General features: G+C 40.2%; 1 protein-coding gene and 1 non-coding gene across 5 annotated transcripts in view; one reads left to right on the top strand and one right to left on the bottom strand.

Annotated features, from left to right (window-relative positions):
* SMURF1 (SMAD specific E3 ubiquitin protein ligase 1) overlaps positions 1 to 19,225 on the top strand; it is a 106,503-nt gene that overhangs the window by 22,457 nt on the left and 64,821 nt on the right. The window lies entirely within an intron of this gene.
* LOC132027339 (U6 spliceosomal RNA) lies at positions 18,540 to 18,644 on the bottom strand. Its single transcript, XR_009407127.1, has one exon. It is a non-coding gene; the product is annotated as a U6 spliceosomal RNA (small nuclear RNA).

Below are 19,225 nucleotides of genomic sequence, written 5' to 3'. Positions count from 1 at the left end.
GTATCTGTATATGGCATGTAGACTGTGTAAGATGGCTTATTTTAAAAAGGAAGTCTTTTCACACCTGCCCCTAGCCTTGAAATTCTCTTCCCCAGAGACAGTCCAGTGGTACCGCTTTCTTGTTTATTTTTGCAAAGATGTGTTAGATAAAAATGCTTATACTTCCTTTCTCTATCCTCCTTTGTGAAGGGGAGCATAGACTCAGTCCTGTTCCTTGCTTTTTTCACCCACTAATATATCTTGGAAAGCTTCCATTATATATATGTGTGTGTGTGTGTATGTATATACCCATATATATTCATATGAATATTCATATGAATATATATGTATATATACTTTTTCCCCTAAGATTTTGTTTACCTATTTAGAGAGAGAGAGAGAGCATGTGTGCATGAGCAGGGGTGGGGTTGGCGGGGAGGGGAGGCAGAGGACAAGGAAGAGAGAGAATCCCAAGCAGACTCTGCACTGAGCTAGGAGCCGGACGTGGGGCTCAGTCTTAGGACCCTGAGATCATGACCTGAGCTGAAATCGAGTTGGGTGCTTCACCGACTGAGCCACCCAGGTGCCCTCGCCCCTTCTTCCTTTTTTTTTTTTTTTTAATCAAGGTAAAAGTGGGAGCACTGGGTGGCTCAGTTGGTCAAGTGTCTGCCTTCAGCTCCGGTCATGATCCCCAGGGTCATGGGATCGAGCCACACATGGGGCTCCCTGCTCAGTAGGGAGCCTGTTCTCTCTCTCCCTCTGCTGCTCCCCCTGCTTGTGCTTTCTCTCTGGCTCTCTCTCTCTCTCAAAGAAATAAATACAATCTTAAAAAAAATAGATCGAGGTAAAAGTTAAGTGGCTTTAGTATATTCCCAATGTTGCGTAACCATTGTCACTATCAAGTTCTAGAAGTTTTCATCATCCCAAAAAGAAATCCAATACCCACTCGGCCATCACCTCCATCTCGCCAACACTAGCCCTGACAGCCGTTGATCTGCTTTCCATTTCAGTGAATTTTCCTCTTCTGGGCATTTCATAAGAATGCAGTCCTACAACATATGGCCCTTTTTGTCTGGCTTCTTTCACTTGGCATAACGTTTTCAAGGCTCATTCATGTTGTGCGTGTATCATGACTTCACTCCTTTATGGCTGATTAATATTCCATTGTGTGGATGGGCCACATTTATCCATCAGTTGATGGGACAGTTGGGTTTTTCCCACTTTTTGGCTATTATGAATAACACTGCTATGTGCAGATTTTTGTGTGAACATGTTTTCAGTGCTCTTGGATATGTACCTGAGAGTAGAATTGCTAGGTCATATGGAATTCTATGTTTAAATATTAAGGAACTGCTAAACTGTTTTCTACAGGGGCTGCACCATTTTACCATTCTACCAGCAGTGTATGACGGTTCCAGTTTTTACACATCCTAGCCAATGCTTATTTATTTATTTTGCTTTCCTTTCCTTTTCCTGTCTTTTCTTTTTTAGGGTTACTATTATAGCCATCCTAGAGGACATGAGATGATATCTTATTGTGGTTTTGATTTGTATTTCCCTAATGGCTAAAGATGTTGAGGATCTTTTCATGTGCTTATTGGCCATTTTTATATCTTTTTTTTTTTAAAGATTTTATTTATTTATTTGACAGAGAAATCACAAGTAGATGGAGAGGCAGGCAGAGAGAGAGAGAGAGAGGGAAGCAGGCTCCCTGCTGAGCAGAGAGCCCGATGCGGGACTCGATCCCAGGACCCTGATATCATGACCTGAGCTGAAGGCAGCAGCTTAACCCACTGAGCCACCCAGGCGCCCCTGGCCATTTTTATATCTTTAGAGAAACATCTACCAGTTGGGTTGTTTGTCTTTTTGTTTTGAGTTCTAAGAGTTTTTAAAGTATATTCTGGGTACTAGAATATAGGTATATGATTCCCAGATATCTTCTTCCAATCTATAGGTTGTCTTTCACTCTCCTAGTGTCCTTAGAGGCACGATTTTTTAAAAATTTGATAAAGTCATTTATGTATTTTTGTTGTTGTTGTTGTTGTTAGTGCTTTTGGTGTCATTCAAGAAACTACTGGCTAATCCAAAGTAATGAAAAATTTACGCCTATGTTTCCTCAAGAGATTTTATAGTTTTTGCTCTTACATATAGGTCCTTCATTCATTTTGAATTAATCTGTATGTACATTGTGAGACAGGGATCCAAATGTATCCTTTTGCAAGTGGGTATCTAGTTGTTCCAGCACCATTTGTTGAAAGGACTATTTGTTGAGAACCCCTATTGTTTGAACTTGGCACCATGTTAAAATCATTTGACCATGAATATTTTGCTTTATTTCTGGATTTGTATTCTCTTGATCTAGAATGTCTGTCTAAATGCCAATTCCACACTGTATTATTGATAACTATTGCTTCATAGTAAGTTGAAATAGGAAGTGTAAGTTTTCTAACTTTGTTCTTTTTCTAGATTATTTTGACTTTCTAGTGTTTCTTGAAATTCCTTATGAATTTTAGGATGAGCTTGTCCATTTCTGTAAAAGGCACTTGGGGGTTTAATAGAAATTGCTTTGGGTCCATAGATCAATTTGGGGATTGTTGCCTTCTTGGTGTTATTGAATATTACAATCCAGGAACAGGGATAGCTACTTACTTAGGTCTTTTATAATTTCTTGTAACAATGTATTATAGTTTTCATTGTATAAATCTTGTACTTCTTTGGTTAAATTTTTTTTGTAAGTATTTTGTTTTTTGATAAGGCAAAGTGGAATTACCTCCTTTATTTTTGGATTGTTAATTGCTGGTGTATGAACATACAACCGATTTTAGTATGCTGATCTTATATTCTGCAGTTTGGCAAAGCTGATGTATTAACTTCCATAGTTTTTGTGTGGATTCTTTTTTTAAAAAAGATTTTATTTATTTGACGGACAGAGATCGTAAGTAGGCAGAGAGGCAGGCAGAGAGAGAGAGAGAGAAGAGAGCCCGACGTGGGGCTCGATCCCAGGACCCTGAGCCACCCAGGTGCCCTTGTGTGGATTCTTTAGGGTTTTCTGTAGCTTGGATTATGTCATGTGTTTGTGTGTGTGTGTGTGTGTGTGTGTTTTCATTTCCAGTATGGATGTTTTTTGTCTGGCAAGAGCAGACATTCTAATGTTAGTCCTGTTATTAGGGGGAAACTATTCAGTCTTTCATCAATATGATGTTAGCTGTGGGTTTTTCACAGATGCCCTTTATCTAGTTGAGGGAGTTCGCTTCTGTTCCTGGTTTGTTGGGTGGTTTTTGTTTTTTGTTTATCATGAGCCAATACTGGAATTTTTCAGATGCTTTTTCTGCATTAATTCAAGTAATATTACAGTTTTAAGAATTCTATTACTATATTACATTAAATGATTTTTTAAAATTGTTGAGCTACCCTTGCATTCCTGGGATATAAAAACCACTTGGTTCTGGTATGGAATCCTTTTAATACCCTATCGTATTCAATTTGCTAGTATTTCATTGAGGATTATTTGCATTTATATTCACAAGAAATATTGGTCTGTGATGTCTTTGTCTGACCTTGGTAGAAGGGTGAGATAGGCCTCACAGAATGAATTAGGAAGTAGTTTGTCCTCTTCTGTTTTTGAAAGAATTTATGAAGGCTTGGGTTAATTTTTGTTTAAATGTTTAGTGGAACTCACCACTGAAGCCATCTGCTCCTGGGACTTTTTTTTGGGAGATGTGTTTTGATTACGGAATCTTTACATGTTCTAGGTTTTTTTCAGGTTTGCTGTTTCTTTTCTAGTTCTTTTTGGTGGTTTCTGTGTTTTTAAGAATTTCTGCATTTCATCTAGGTTACTTGATTTGCTGGTGTACAATGGTTCATAGTGTTTTCTTATCCTTTTAATTTCTGGAGATCAGTAGGAATGACCTCACTTTAATTTCTTTCTTTCTTTAAAGATTATTTATTTATTTATTTGAGAGACAGAGATTACAAGTAGGCAGAGAGGCAGACAGAGAGAGGGGGAGAAGCAGGCTCCCTGCCCAGCACGGAGCCCCATCTGGGGCTTGATCTCATGATCCTGAGATGTTGACCTGAGCCAAAATCAGAAGTTTAACCAAATGAACCACTGAGGCGCCCTATTGACCCACTAGTTTTTAAAGGTATATTGTTTAATTTCAACATATTTGTGAATTCTGGATTCCCTTCTGTTACTGATTTCCAATTTCATTTCATTGTGGTTGGAGGAGATACTTTGAATTATTGCAGTCTCTTAAAATTTTTTTTAAAGATTTTATTAATTTATTTGACAGGGAGAGAGATCACAAGTAGGCAGAGAGGCAGGCGGTGGGGGGTCAGGGGGAAGCAGGCTCCCTATTGAGCGGAGAGCCCAATGCAGGGACCCTGAGATCATGACCTGAGCTGAAGGCAGGAGCTTAACCCACTGAACCACCTAGGCGCCCTAGTCTCTTAAAATTTTTTTTATGGCCTAATGTACAGTTAATACTGTTTCATATGCACTTGGGAAAAATATGTTTTCTGTTGTTGTGATTGTTCTGTGTGTCTGTTAGGTCTAGTTGGTTTATAGTGTTAAGTCTTCTGTTTCCTTGTTAATCTTCTGGTTAATTGTTCTATCCATTATTGAAAGTGAGGTGTTGATGCCTCCAAATATTATTGTGGAACTTTCTCCCTTCAATTCTCTGTTTTTCCTTTATATAGTTGGGGCTCCATTGTTAGGTGCCTATATATTTATATTTGTTGTATCATCCTTGTGAATTGATTCTTTTATCATTATATAAGGTCTGTCTTTGTCCCTTGTAGCAAGTTTTGTCTTAAAGTCTGTTTTGTCTGCTGTTAATATGGCCATTCCAGTTGTTGCCTCTGGTTACTGTTAGTGTGGAGTATCTTTTTCTGTTTGTTTTCAACTTATTTGTGTATTTAAATCTAAAATGAGTCTTTTGTAGACAGCATATAGTTCATGTTTTGTTATCCATTTTGTTCATCTCTACCTTTTATTTTTATTTTATTATTTTTTAAGATTTTATTTATTTATTTGTCAGAGAGAGAGAGAGCAAGTACTGGCAAGCGGAGGCAGAAGGAGAAGCAGGCTCCCTGCCGAGCAAGGAGCCCGATGTGGGACTCGATCCCAGGATGCTGGGATCATGACCTGAGCCGAAGGCAGCCACTTAACCAACTGAGCCACCCAGGCGTCCCTCATCTCTACCTTTTAATTGAAGAGTTTGACTTTTAAATTTATGTATTTGTTGATAAAGGCTTCTACCAGTATCCCCGGAGCTTTTACATTTGTGTTACGTAAGCATTTATATTAAGGAGTCTATAACCCGATGCAGCTTCGGTGCTGTTGTTGGGTCCATAGCGAAGAAAATAAAATGCTAATTATTATCACCAGCAGGAAAAAAAAGGACTTCTGCCATTTTGCTATTTGTTTTCTATATGTCTTCTGTCCCTTTCTTGGTTACTGTGTTCCTCCATCATTGCCTTATTTATGCTAAATCACCAGACCCTCTTTGATGGACACATAAGGCGTCTATAGTCTTGCACTTTTACGCATGATGCTGCAGTGAATATCCTTGAATGTGTGTCATTTTACACATCTGTCCGCACATCTGTGGATAAATTTCTACATGGAAATTCAGCTGCTGCTGGAATGATGCTGACAGAAATAGGGAAACAGGCAAGAAGTCAAGATCTTCCCTTTTCTTCCCTGTCTCTCACCCTCTCTCTAGGACTTCCCATTGGCAGATGTGAATGCGGGGCCAGCCAGCTTGGGGTCTGGGAGCACCAGGCCCAGTATCACAGGATATGGTATAGCAGAGTGGGGAAGAGGAGAGAAGATGAGTAAATAATTGCATGTAAGAAATCATCATAGTCTCTTAATATCTCATTTCCAAAAATGCAGACTGATTTTCAACTTCTTAAAATTAAGTGAAATTAATTTCTTAATATCGGTTAGCAGAAATTAATCTCTTCACATCACCAGTTGGTTAATCTTGTAGATTCTGAATTCCATCCATGGTTCTTTTTTAAACATTTAAAAAAAAAAAAAAAGACTATTCATTTGAGACAGCATGAGCAGGGGAAGAGATGGAGAGGGAGAAGCAGACTCCCCACCCCCTCCACCCCCCAACCAAAGGCAGGAGCCTGACTTGGGACTTGATCGCAGGACTCTGGGACCATGACCCGAGCTGAAGGCAGAGGCTCAACCATCGGAGCTACCTAGGCGCCCTCCATTCATGGTTCTTACTGACCCTCTCTCTTGACAAGCTGTGCGTATTACTTTAGGCTTAGAGTTGTATCTTCAGTGACAGAATTGAAAAATGGCCTTGCAAAGTGATGCACGTCTAATGGACGATACTACTGGGTCCTTTTCAAATATTGGTTGAGCGGGAATGTTGTCTGTTTTCTACATGTTCATTGGACAGTGTATTTCAAGTCTTAGCCATATCTTACCTTCCTTTTCCACACGGTTCCTATTGTTCTGCCATTATCAAATAACATGCCTGAAAGGAAGTGACTTATTGCATGTTTTGGCATCAATAGAACAGTAGAAGAAATATCTCTTGGAAGTGGAGAGAGTTTCACCTGGTGGGCATAGTCTAGAGTGACTGTATTTCTTGTTTCTGCTTGGAACACTTCTGTTTTAAATCTGTTGTCCTGGCACCATCAATAATAGTATCCTTTCTGGGGGCACCTGGGTGGCTCAGTAGGTTAAAAAAGAAAGAAAGTTAAATGGTAACTTCTTTGGGTTTAAAAAGAAATAATCGTATCCTTTCTTTCTTTCTTTTTAAGATTTTATTTATTTATTTTACAGAGAGAGATCACAAGTAGACAGAGAGGCAGGCAGAGAGAGAGAGAGAAGCAGGCTCCCTGCTGAGCAGAGAGCCCGATGCGGGACTCGATCCCAGGACCCTGAGATCATGACCTGAGCCGAAGGCAGCGGCTTAACCCACTGAGCCACCCAGGCATCCCATCCTTTCTTTTTCTAAAATGTGCCTTGGTTTAGATACAAAGCTTACCCATCTGACCAATGTTTAAGCCATCTTCTCTGGTCTAGTTCTATTCTTAGAAATTGTAAAACTTAACCTTTGCGATGTTAGCTGTTATCACCAGTGGGCAAGTAATGCAGAGAGAGGCTGAAGTCTGGGGTTGAGGATTAAAGAAGGGCCCGTGACTGAAGGCATATGTAGCTATGTAGTCCTAACACATATGGATCTTCATTCAGCATGTGTGCTGTCACGTGATGTGCATACATCCTTCCAGACATGTGCACGTCTCTAGAAAGATGTTTTTCTCTTTTAGATGTTGTTATACTTTATTAAAGGCATGATTCTTGGGGTACCTGAGTGGGCTAGTGGGTTAGAGCCTGTGCCTTCGACTCAGGTCATGATCTCAGGGTCCTGGGATCGAGCCCCACACTGGGCTCTCTGCTCAGCAGGGAGCCTTCTTCCCCCCACATCTCTCTGCCTGCCTCTCTGCCTACTTGTGATCTCGGTCTGTCAAATAAATAAATAAATAAAACCTTTAAAAAAAAAAAAAAAGCATGATTCTTTCCAAGATGACAGATCCTATTAATCTTTTAAAAATCGAAAGCCTTGAGTGCAAGGGCGTAACAGGGAATGCCTGGTGTGGACCAGTTGTTGAGACTCTACAGAGCAACAATGGCCAAGTGTTTTTTAGGTTGCGACTGGGGTGTGAGTTTGGCTGTAGTTTGATTAGCTCTGTTCTGTTAGTGCCTTTCACATACTATAAAGGGATGGTCCTAAAACTCTTGAGTTTGGAGGTGTCTGTTATAAATGATTTTTTTTTTAAAAGAATGACTTTTGAAAGTGTTCTCTGATAGGCAAATTAAATTAACAACCTCACTTTTCCTCCTTGTCACACTTTTTTTTTTTTTTTTTAAAGATTTTATTTATTTATTTGACAGACAGAGATCCCACGTAGGCAGAGAGGCAGGCAGAGAGAGAGGGGGAAGCAGGGAAAGCAGGCTCCCTGCAGAGCAGAGAGCCCGATGCGGGGCTCGATCCCAGGACTCTGGGATCATGACCTGAGCCGAAGGCAGAGGCTTTAACCCACTGAGCCACCCAGGCGCCCCTCCTTGTCACACTTTTGGTATATTTGTCATGTATTTTCTGGGCCACGGGGAGATAAGTGCCAATAACTTGGCTTTTGAGGTGAACAATCAGATGTCTCACTACCCTGGTGGTATTCCTAATACTCAAAAGAACAAGTGACATTTCATTAAGAGGAACCCCTTTTCCCTATCACTACCATTTGGTGCCACTTTGGAATTGGCTTTGGGAAGGCTGGAACCAGTTTAATATTGCTTGCTTCCTTTAACTGTATGCTACTTGGCATAGGAAGCCCCGCAAATGGAACAGCATGATCATTTCCAGCAGGGACTCTTGGAGGTCGTGTGTACCCAGGTTTCTCTGTATCCGAGAATAGTTGTCTTCCTGTTGTTGTGTTAGGTGCAAGGGATTTCTCGGAACTTTTAATGAGTGTGGATTTTAAGGAATCAGCCAAGCCTTATGGGAAAGATCTCAGTGTAGGTCTCATATTTTTTAAAAGCAAGGGGTGCCTGGCTGGCTCAGTCAGTAGAGCATGTGACTCTTGATCTCGGATTGTCGGTTCGAGCCCCATGTTGGGTGAAGAGATTACTTAAAAATAAAATCTTAAAACAACAATAACAAAAGAATGCGTTCTTTGGGCGCCTGGGTGGCTCAGTGGGTTAAGCCGCTGCCTTCGGCTCAGGTCATGATCTCAGGGTCCTGGGATCGAGTCCCACATTGGGCTCTCTGCTCAGCAGGGAGCCTGCTTCCCTCTCTCTCTCTCTACCTGCCTCTCTGTCTACTGTGATCTCTCTCTGTCAAATAAATAAATAAAATCTTTAAAAAAAAAAAAAAGAATGCGTTCTTTGAGGTGTTCCTGCTGGTGAGGGTGCCTCATGGTGGCGGAGTTGTCACTCTGTCAGGTGGTAAGGGTGGCTGTCCTCTCTCTCTACAGATGGCCTGGGAGTGCTCCTCGTGTGTTTTATCTGCAGGTAGTGTGGGGCACCCAGTTGCCTTTTTTGAGTCATTTCTTTTGGCGATGCAGGAGTGTACCTTTCGCCAAAACTTATCATAGAATCCCCAGTTTCTTAGTTTTATTTGGTTAATAATTATAAGTATGTGGATTTCTTCCTACCGTTTTCCACATTTACTTATATCCAATATAGGAAAAACACAAGAGGAGTATTTCCTCTTCACTGCAGCGATGAGCAGGCAACTCAAAAAATGCAAAGAGCTTCTTAGCTTTGATCTAGTCCATAAATCACTTGAGGGAAACCAGTAGAAGGAAGACGAGAACTGGAGAAGGCCATGGGATTCTTCAGGCGAGAGCTGGCCATCTGTCCGATTTCCCTGCCATTAGCCCCCTCGATGCTTGCTATCATGGTGACCAGAGTTTAGGCTTTTTCTTCGTGATTCATGTGACCTTGTGTTCCCAGTATTTACCAAATACTTCAAATAGTTTTCAAAAAAATTTCCTTGTTCATTTCCACAGTGTGCACATTCAGACCATAAAAGGACCTACTGAGATAACATGTTTAAATTCCACAAGTGATAGGGTCTGTTAATGATAGATTTTTAGATTTCGATTTACAGGGATTTAGAGTAGTTTAATGATAGGCTAAATTTTTCTAGATCTTTGATATTATCCAGGCTGCTTCCTCAGGATGGTCTATCATGGTAGACTTCATCACCCTGATTCCCTTCACCTTATAGTCATGATGGAGCAGCTACTTCTTGAGATAGCTTTTTTCTGTACAGTGGAGGATACCAAGTAGAAGAAGGGAGTTTTTCCGATGCAGTCTCTGCTTTCTAGAATCTTACATTGGGAGGAGAAGAATTGGGAGGAAAACCAGCAGACTGCTATACATGCTCCATTGGAGGCAAACAGAATTGCAGGAATATGGGGGCGGGCAGAGTCCGTCATGCCATCTAGATGGGCTTGAAGGTCTGTGGGGGGTGTAGTATTTGAGCTCTGCCATTTGTGTTACTGGATGGAAATAGGCAGATGCGTGATGGGTTCGGAGGACATTTAAAATAATGGAAAAGGCTTGAGTGAAGGGTTAGGAGGGGAACAGTGCATGGCGTTTATTGGGGGAGGAAGGGGGATGTTATGGGGTTCTGGGTACTGGGATCACAGTCTTAGTAGGAGAAGCTATAGTAGATGATGAAGTATTTATTGGAGCCCATCTGTTTGGTAAATATCCTCTTGCCATCTAATATCAATTTTGATATCAATATAATATTGCCATTTACATATCAATTTTGATACCACTGTCATAATATTGAAAATGTAATTAATATATGATCATAATTTAAAACTCTGCCATGAGACAAAAATCAAGAAGCAGCATATATGGTGGTTGAGAACATAGATTTTGACGGTGGATGGCCTGGGTTCAAATCCTGAATAGCTAGCTGTGTGACCTCGGGCATGTTACTTGTCTCTCTGATGCCTCACTTTCCTTGCATATCATGTGGGGTTAATAATAGTACTTACATGTTTATTGCAATGATGAAATGGCTAATGTGAAATATTTACAGCAGTGCCTGGCATATAGTAGAATGGTATATGAGCATTAGTAGTTATTATTAGTTGTAATAATAGTATTAGTATTTATAATTTGATTTTTTTTTTCCTCTGAGGAAAATTGGACTGGTGTTTCTGTAGATTATATATACTCGGTGTAAATTTGCACGAGTGAAATTGTAGCAGCCCAGGCCTATGAATACATGCAGAGTCTCGCAGAATTTTCATTGGAATAAAAAATTCTTTCAGAGGACTTTTGTGCTTTGCATTATAGCTGTCCGGTTTACTGACTGCTTCCTGGGCCATAGCTGACCCGGGAAGGTTGGGTGGTTGTATGTGTGTGTGAGATGGGATATTATGGGTGAGAATGATTTCTTTTATATCAGTTCAGTGTTTTAGTTACAAGTAACAGAAACGGACTTCGGCGGGGGCGGGGGGGGGGAATGGTCTTCAGCTAACATGAGCCATAAGAGAATTTTTGGAAGGTTGTTGGGAACTCTTAGAATGGCTAGAAGGCTGGGTACCAAACTTGAGAAAAGTCAAAAACTAAGGGATTCGGGTGGCCAGAGGCACAACAGCCGTGTCCCAGGCTAGTGGCCTGGTCTGGATGAACGCAGTGTCGCTGTCACTGAGATTTGGGATGCCTGCCTTCCAACTGTTCCTGGTCTGCATGCATAAATGCCTTGTTGGAATAGTTTTTACTAGATTGGAGATGGTTAAAGTGGCTGCCTGTAGGGATCCGAATACCTTGCGGAACAGCCGTGGCAGGCAATGCCTTGTGGCCCTTTAAACGTTTTGTGGAAAGATATTTAATGACATGGAAATGGTTCACATGTTTTATTGTAGTGAAACTGTATGGGTTGGATCATTATATTTAAAAATTGGATGAAGGAGCTACTATTATTATTCTCACTGGACAGACAGGCATAGAACTATTGCCTTGTTTGCCCCTGGTCACTCGGCCAATAAGTAGAAGAGGCAGGACTTGAAGCTGTGGCTCTAGAACTGGCCCTTAGCCACTCTGTGGCTCTCTCTCTGACACACCCTATGAAAACAGGAGAAGAGATTATAACTAGGTGGTGAGATTATGGGCGCTTCTATTACTTTATCTGATTTCTCTGATAAGCATATGTGACTTCTATAGTGACCCAGCTGATGAAGTTACTGTAAAAATGGAAAGCTTTGGAATTCTTAACTTCCAGCTGAAAAGTTGTGTCCAGAGGTATCCACTGCAAATTTCTTTTTTTTTTTTTAATGTAACAAGAAATCCCAATAATCACCTCCGTTAATAGATGAATTTCCTCTGAACTTGTACATGCCATGGCAATGTTATATTTGCCATTAACTGGACAAGTGAATACCAGAAATTACCAAAACCAGAAAATGTTACTGGGATTTGAAGCTCCGTGGTTGCTGCATTTTCAGAATTACATCAAAGCATTGATAAAATAGTTTGTGTTTTAAATGGAAGATTTAAATCTGTGAAGCTTTTTAAGATTTGTGTTTGTCACGTCTTGGCATGAGTTTCTCGTTTGTAGTCTAGTTATGAAAAGATTCTGGTTTCCATATGGATCCAAATGAGTAATAGACATTATATCTGTATCAGATTTCTGCTTTGTCATACCTCCACACGAAGTCAGTGCATTTCTTTTAGTACTTCCAGTGGTAAACACATTGAATTGGCAAAATGGCATTCAATTTCAATATTCTTCCTGGTGTTTTAGAATTAATTTTCAGCAATGACTGCATTGGAATGAAAATGCATGTTTGATTTTACAGGACGCTTAGGAAAAGGGTCCACGTGTGACTGCACACGAGTGTGTTTGTATCTGGTGCTGTGAGGGGCGTTTGCACATTGAGATGTACCATCGTGGGCACCCTTAGAAGAGGTGAAATGCTGTAAATTAACCAGTGACAGAGCTTTCCTTTTTTTTTTGTTTTTGTTTCTTAAGTAGGCTCCATGTGCCTAGCGTAAAGCCCAGTGCAGGGCTTGAACTCACAACCCTGAGATTGAGACCTGAATGCAAATCAGGTGGCTGAGCTGCCCAGGTCCCCTGTTAGAGTTTTCTTATCATCTGTCATTTTTATTTATGCTCTTGCAAGGGTTACTTATTTAAGTAGAGATTTTTGGCTTGTATTATTCTTGTGCATTATAATGGAAAAGTAAAAGCAAGATAGAAGAAGGAATTCCTAAAATATCCTCATATTCAGTGTCCGTCTCTCATGAATCAGCTGTTTGACTAGAATCCAAAACATTTGTGTATTTCCACATACTGTGTCATAAATAACGTTGACAGTGCACTTTGTTTTAGAAGAGTGGGCCATTCTTAGCTCTGTAGGTTTTTAAAAACCACTGTATTGAAGGGCACCTGGGTAGCTCAGTGGGTTAAGCCACTGTCTTCAGCTCAGGTCATGATCTCAGGGTCCTGGGATCGAGCCCCGCATCAGGCTTTCTGCTCAGCAGGGAGCCTGCTTCTCCTTCCCCCTCTGCCTCCTTCTCTGCCTACTTGTGATCTCTCTCTCTGTCAAATAAATAAATAAAATTTAAAAAACCCCAAACAAACCACTGTATTGAGATACAATTTACACACCATGCAATTCACCCATTTAAGTTTAAGATTCAGTGGTTTTTGGTATATTACATTATTAATTTTTATTGTAAGATGCATATATAACAATTTACCATTTTAACCATTTTTAAGTATACAGTTCAGCGGTATTAATTCCATTCATAATGCGTTGTCCCCACTGGGTATCTCCAACACTGTTTTTTAAAATCACCCCAAAGAGAAGTTCCGTAACCATTAAGTAACGACTGCTCATTTCTCCCTTTGCCAGCCTTCTGGTAGCCTCTCATCTACTTTTTTAATGATTTTGCCTGGTTTCGTTGTTTTATAAAGGTGGAATCATACAGCATCTGTCTTTTCGTGTCTGGCTTCTTTCAACATAGCATAATGTTTTCAAGGTTCGTTCATGTTGTGGCGGGTGTCAATTTCTTTCCGTGTTATGACTGAATACTGCTTTATTGCACAGATACACTATAAGCTGTGTATCCGTTAATCAGTTGATGGGCACCTGGGCTCTTTCCACCTTCTGGCTGTTGTGAATAATGGTGTGATGAACATGGATACACAGGCATGTATTTGAGCCCCACTTTCATTCCTTCGGTGTATACCTAGGAGTGGAATTGCTGGCTCATATGGTCATTTTTTGATTACCTTTTTGTTCTCTTTCTAAGTTTTAACGCTGATACTTGTGATCTCCACACACGTATAGGCAATGATTACTAAATCCTGACCGGTCACTGGCTGATTATAAGATACATCTTGTTTGCAGAGAGGTTAAGACTCAGGCCTTAGAGTTGATGAAATATTGTATTTTGATATTTCATAAAGCTGGATACCCTTAAGAAGTGATGGGTCAGCATGACTCTATTAGAAGATTTTCATCTGAATATATTCTTAAAAATCATTTGGAAAAAAAAATACAAGTTCTCTTATAAAGGACTACATCTTGTTTGTACAATATTTGGGGCAAAACCCAGGAAAATATGAAGGAAAAAAATAACCTGCCTAGTCTGTCTTTCAGAAATATTGCTATTAATCTTTCACTCTGATTTTCTCAATTACTTTTCCAGGCACACATGTTTTAGCTTAATTCTTCATCTTTAGGATCCCTGACAAAAAGTTATGTATATTCAATTTTGAGGCTATGATAATCCTTGCTATAGAAAGTGAAAGCTGTCTGCTTGTTGCTCCCCCCTCCCCCGCTCTTGCCCCATTAACCCATAAGATAACTTGGTATATGAGTTAGAAATAGGAACCTACCGGGGCGCCTGAGTGGCTCAGTGGGTTAAGCCACTGCTTTCGGCTCGGGTCATGATCTCAGGGTCCTGGGATCGAGTCCTGCATTGGGCTCTCTGCTCAGCAGGGAGCCTGCTTCCCTCCCTCTCTCTCTCTCTGCCTGCCTGTCTGTCTACTTGTGATTTCTCTCTGTCAAATAAATAAATAAAATCTTTAAAAAAAAAAAAAAAGAAATAGGAACCTACAGATTTTGTTCTATGCCTGTATCAACATTTATTACCATCATTTTATTGTCCTTGTATTCCATTGTCATGGGGTCATACTAACATTATTTTCTAATTTGTGTAAGGAGAGCTAACGATGCCATTTTATTTCATCCTTAATTAAAATTTTTGTTCTTAAAAATTGAATACCTGCATATGGTAATAAATAGCCAAGTAATATGGAAGAGATTAGGTTGAAAAACTGACCGTACCTCTTCCTGCTTCTCTTCGTGCCCCTGAGTTTCTATCTTTAGTTCCTTTGGTAACTCCAGATAATACAAATATGCTTCTCTGTGTTTATTTAATTTTGCAGAACAGTGTGACTCTGCTGTGAGAACTTCCAGGTTTGCCTAGATTCTGTTAGGAGGTAGCTGGCATCTGAGTTCTGATTTTCCATCACTACCCCCTACCCACTTTTGTTTATACGTATCACGTCTGCTTGTCAGACCAGCACATAGTCCCTGCTCCATTACTGAATTTCTGCCTGACCCGTTTTTCCCTCCTCCTTAGTTTTTTTCCACCAACGAATCCAGGAATGTACTCGCTCCACCCACCCCACCATATCACGTGCCTTTGTTATAATATTGATATGGCCGTAGTAGATAAATTCTCTTTCAAAACTCCTACAGATGTATGGGATGTTAATGCTATGCACAAAGAACAGAGAAATACTGAGAAGATCCCATTAAAATGTGAGTGCGATTTTTAGAATAAGAGCTAAAAATGTCAAGTTCCTGTTCATAGAAAATCATATTTTGCCTATAGTTTATGCAGAGTATAGATTTAAATGGGATCAAAATTCATAATCCTAATATGCTCCTATAAAAGGAGCTAGCGTATGATTCCCTGTCTTTTTAATTTCAAATACGCACCATAAGATATGTATTTTTATTCCCCTCCACCCTCCCCAGTATCATATTAAAATCGTCCTTAAGCTTGTTTAGACATAGGAAGGCAAACTAAGAAAAATGAAGTTACTGTATATTTTTGTATATATTATTTTCGCTCTTCATGTAAGTTTAAAATGCTTGGATCTTTATATGTGGAGTTCCCACTCGTATTACAAAAATTGATTGCACACGAGACAATAAATATACCTATTATGTTTCAGGTTGAGATTTAATTGTGCATGTCTCCTGTAGTGTATTAATTTGTATGTTTAAACCTCCACTCATGTATGAGCCAGGAACACAGTATCTCAGCTTTTAAATCAGTGGAAATGACATGTTAGCATTGCTGGAGCATTCTTACCACTACTTCCTCCCCCCCACCCCCCCACCCCCCGCCAACCCTTCTTCCTCACCAGTTTCTTTAAGAAATAATAGTAGCATTGCTCCTTATCTAGAATCAGGTTCATAGGGGTGCCCGGGTGACCCAATCAGTTGGGCAGCCAACTCTGGATTTTGGCTCAGGTCATGATCTTAGGGTCCTGGGATCAAGCTCCATGTTGGGCTTTGTGCTTAGTGGGGAGTCTGCTTGAGGATTCTCTCTCTCTCTTCCTCTGCCCCTCCCCTGCTCATGCTCCCCCCGCCTCAAATAAATCTTAAAGAATCATGTTCATAGGTAACTTTTCAGAAGATTGATTGAACTGAGCTCTAAAATGAAAATAAATGGCAGGAAAATTTGCGTGTGGTTAAAAATTGGATACCTCTTCATCTAATTATTTTTAAAAAATCACTTTACTAAGTTAAGGGTTCTTTTGCCTGCCTTCAATTTTTTGGATTTGGGTTTAAGATTTGATGAGTATCATCTTGTATCTCTCTTTGACTCTGAATATTCTTGTTGCTTTATAAGTCTGTCTGCATTTCTTCTCCAGTCCAGATCCTGTGATCTTCCTTGTCTATGAGTTCAGTCTCCGTTTGATCACTGATAGAATGTGTCTAGTAGTAACTTATCAGCTGTTACCAAGAGCTAATGATTGTTATTCTAACAAAGATACAAACCTCATTCCAAAAAATGTGACTCTTTTCATGTATCACCTGGGAAGACTGGATATATATTTCTGTAATGTTTGGCTCAGAACTTGCAGCTGCATTTTTATTTTTATTTTTTAAAGATTTTATTTATTTATTTTATTTGAGAGAGAGATCACAAGTAGGTAGAGAGAGAGTGGGAAACAGGCTCCCTTCTGAGCAGAGAGCCCGATTCGGGGCTCGAACCCAGGACCCCGGGATCATGACCTGAGCCAAAGGCAGAGGCTTTAACCCACTGAGCCACCCCGGCGCCCCGCAAATGCATTTTTAAATTGAGGTGCTGGTCGCTCTCTTCCTTTCTTACTAGACACAGTACAACATCTTTCCAGCACTAAATTCATAGATATCCCGGCATCTGGCCTGTTGTTAACCTCAGCGTTTTTAAGTGAACAGTTGAGTATGTTAACCTTAAAAATAAATCTATCATTTGTTTTACCAGCAAAAATAGTTTTATTTGATAATAACAGAACTGCAGTTCAGGACAAGCAAGTGATGATAAAACCATAGGCAAGTCCAGCAAAAGGACAAGAATGTTATTTTATGGAGAAGAATGCGGAAGTTGAGAGGGGTTGTTCTGGACAAAAGTCCAGTGGGGAAAAGCAAGAGTTCAGAGTGATGAAGGTTTCTCATTGGCCGAGTTGCCTGGATGGTCCATTTCTTGTAGGGGATGTGATGTCTGTTTCAGTATCGGGGTCTGTAATTGAGGATTCTTTCCTGTTAAGGATTCTTCTAGTAGAGGTCTGTAATTGACCTTGAGTTGTAGGTCTCTACCTTCCAACCTCCCCTCGTGGTAACCTGAGTCCACTTTAGCTGGGTTTCCCTTTATTAATTTTCAGAAGTATTTATAAGCTTCAGTTATTAACAGTAATTCTAGACCAGTTTAAAATACAAGGTAGAGACTCATGGTTTCAAGCATTGTTCGTGTCAGTCCCTCAGAAACCACTCTGGTTCAGTTGTTAGAGCTCACGTTTTCACCGTGTACCTCTTCCACTTTGGTGTTAGCTAGCCCACATGCCGGAAGAGCTCTAAACATCATAAAAATAGAGTCTGTTGATCACACTGAAGAGATTACCCTGACGGTGTTAAGAGCAAATCAGTCTTACTGTATATGTTTAGAAAGAGTATAACATGTTGGCATTGTTTAAGGGTAAAATGTTCATAGAGTGGTATCTCTATGCTGTTCATCCCACCCTTGTGACAATGTTTTGGTTCAGTACTTTTCTAAATAATTTTTTTAAAAGATTTTATTTATTTATTTGACAGAAGTCACAAGCAGGCAGAGAGGGAGGCAGAGAGAGAAAGGGGGAAGCAGGGTCCCCGCCGAGCAGAGAGCCCCATGCGGGGCTTGATCCCAGGATCCTGAGATCCTGACCCAAGCCGAAGGCAGAGGCCCAACCCACTGAGCCACCCAGGCGCCCCTTTTCTAAATAATTTTTAAGCTGATGGTTAATAGAAGAAAAAATAACCTATGGATGCAGATACCAATTAAGTTGGTAAACAGCGGGTAGGTACAGTCTCAAAAACCTGTACATGTTTATTAGCTTTATTAAGATCTAATTCATATACCATAAAATTTACCCTTTTAAAAGTATACAATTCAGTGGCTTTTAGTGTATTCACATACTAATGTAACCAACACCAGTCTTATATTAGAGCAAGTTTTTCTGAAGTTTTTATTTTAATCAACCAGTGCTCGTCATGACAAGACGCGTCTTAATCCCCATCCCTGATCTTACCCATCTCCCCCCAGACCGCCGCCGATAACCATCAGCTCTTTATAGTATAGAGTCTGTTTCTTGGTTTGTCTCTTTGTTCCCCCTTTGCTCATTTGTTTCTTAAATTCCACATATGAGTGAAATCATATGGGATTTGTCTTTCTCTGACTAACTTACTTCCCATAGCGTTATACTCTCTAGGTCCATCCCCATTGTTGCAAATGGCAAGAAAAAAATACAGAATGTTTCACAAATGTGTGTGTCATCTTGTGTAGGGCCCATGCTAATCTTGTCTGTACTCTTCCAATTTGATTTATTTACTTACTTGCTTATTTATTTGGAGTGCAGATGCGTGATGGGGGGAGAGGGAGAGAGAGAATCTTAAGCAGGCTCCACACCCAGCGTGAACCCCACTTCGGGCTTGATCTAATGAGCTGGAATTGAGAGTTGGATGCTTAACTGTTGGAGCCATCCAGGTGCCCCAGTATCGTTCTGCCTGTAGTATATGTGCTGCCGAAGTGAGCAGGAACATTTTCATTACTCTAAAAAGAAACCCTGTACCCGTGAGCAGTCATTCCCCGTACCCCTATCTCGAGCCCCTGTCTATATGGACATCATCTATTCTGGACATTTCATAGCAATGGAATCATACAATATGTGGGTTTTTCTTTCACTTAGTGTAATGTTTTCAGGGTTCATCCATGTTGTCTTATGTATTAGCACCCCATTCCTTTTTATTGCTGAATAATACTCCATTGTATGGGGACACTGTATTTTGTTCATTTATCAGTTGATGGACATTTGAATTGTTTCACTTGGGGGCTGTTGTAAATAATGCCACTGGTGAAAATTCATGTATGAGTTTTGGGAATATACCTAAGTGGAGAATTTCTGGGTCATGCGCTACTCTGTGTTCA

The sequence above is a fragment of the Mustela nigripes genome, chromosome 11, assembly GCF_022355385.1.
Source record: "Mustela nigripes isolate SB6536 chromosome 11, MUSNIG.SB6536, whole genome shotgun sequence".
Taxonomy (NCBI): domain Eukaryota; kingdom Metazoa; phylum Chordata; class Mammalia; order Carnivora; family Mustelidae; genus Mustela; species Mustela nigripes.
The sequence above is the reverse complement of the archived record's forward strand: the minus strand, read 5'-3'. Positions and strand labels throughout refer to the sequence as shown.